The following is a 2002-nucleotide window of genomic DNA, read 5'->3' as shown; positions in this document are numbered from 1 at the left end:
TAATATTGAAATCATAGACATATGCATATAAAATGTATTTCATACACGTTTCATCCATTCGTTATACAAATTAAAAACACAGTGCTACTTTAAAAAATAGTGTATCAAAATTGTATGAAGTCTGTATAATGTTTTTGTCCTGAACTTATAATACCAAACATAATAAGTTAGTGCATGTCAGTCACCATGTGTACAATTAACAACACAGTGTTACAATTTTTAGAACATTCAAAAGAGAATCAAAAGGTGCAATCAACTATTTTGCTAACACATTGTAGTATATATCATCAAATACTTAAACAAAAAAGAATTATCCAAAAGTTAAACAGAAAAAATTATCCAAAAGTTAAAAAAAATAATATGTAATTCTTAACCAGTGAAATTTGTCACTAATATTGACAGGAATAATTACATCGTCAACAGTGTCCCATGGAATGTTGGCAAGCAATTTGAAGTCTCTAATGCACTGTCCAACATTGTGGTTGGGGGAGATGGATCTCATGCCGCAATTTGACTCTCTTCACTGTTTCTCAATGTTATTGACCCACGACATAAACCAACAATCAACAATGTTGTATGATAATGGACTTGAAGAGTAATTAGCCTTCTTTCGTAGATAATACATAATGCTATTGACATGCTGTTACCAACAAAATTCGAATCTGAGTCAGAATCAGACTCTGGAAGGATTTCAACAAATTTTTTCCCTTCCTCTGAAAATTTCTCAAGGGATCCCAGTCTGTTGTAGTCCGAGGATCTGATGAAAGAGGAGCCTTTTCACTGGAATAGGCTTTGTTGAGATACTAGTTCAAGACCTTCTTTAATCTGTAAGAGAAAATGAGAAATAAGAAATCCATCATGAATTTGAAAGGAAATTCCTTCCAACATATAATGTCATTTAACATTAGATTTGCCTCAGCAGACTGGGTAATCAATTTTGATGTTGGACTAAATGAGAAAGAATGGAGAAAGTTTGATAGTGGGTTGTGGGTTGAGTCGTGTGGAAGTGAAAAAACGTGTGGGAGGGTGGTGTGATCAATGATTGGAGATGGTAACGGTAAACAAGGAAAGGAAATCCCTAAAATTGGGTAACTGAAAATTTTAGTTTTTTTTAAAAAGGAAGTAAAATAAAATTAATGATCTATTATTAATTAATAATAAAAAACTATAAATAGATTAATAATTTATTAAATAAATATAATTTAATTTTTAAAATAAAATAAAATTTAACTGATATGTCATAGCCCGTAAATAATCTGTTATAAGCAAGAAATTTTTAAAAGTAGGTTTAAAACCCGTAATATTTACTCTTAAATGTGTATATGAGGTGATTTTTCCTTCAAAGAATAGTTAATGATATCAATAGAATTGTTACAAGAGTATGTATATTCACAAGGGAAAATTAGTCGACTTGTATTTTTTTAAATTGTAAATACGATTAAAGAATTGTTAAAAAAAATCAAAATAAGAATGATGAGTATAATATTAGAAATAGTAAGAAAGGTCAGAATTATATATAAAAGAAATCTTACGAAATATCTCTGAAATTATCCCTAAAATTATAATAGTATACTATAGTTATGATTCTTGTATCTTATTAACCAAAAGACACTATCAGGGGCGGACCCACCCTTGGCCGAGAGGTGTCGAATGATATCCCTTGTCGAAAAATTACATTGTATATAGAGGTCAAATTTTAATTTTTAAAAGTATATATATATATATAAATATTGACACCTCTTGACACTAATGGCTAAGGGGTTTCAAAAGTTTCTTAAGGTCTGTGTGTTCAAGCCTTAGTGGTCTCATAATTATTTTTTTATTTTCTTACCACAACTATTGACACCTCTTCGTGAGATTCCTGCGTCCGCCATTGGACACTATACTTTATACGTAGCTTCTTTATTTTTATTTCAACTATTAATGTGTGACTTTATTCACACACCCAAAAATATTTTACTTGCGCTAAGTTTCACATGACTCATTATTTCCACCAATTTTA

The sequence above is a fragment of the Solanum stenotomum genome, chromosome 10, assembly GCF_019186545.1.
Source record: "Solanum stenotomum isolate F172 chromosome 10, ASM1918654v1, whole genome shotgun sequence".
NCBI classification, from domain to species: Eukaryota; Viridiplantae; Streptophyta; class Magnoliopsida; order Solanales; family Solanaceae; genus Solanum; species Solanum stenotomum.
Note: the sequence above shows the minus strand (reverse complement) of the source record.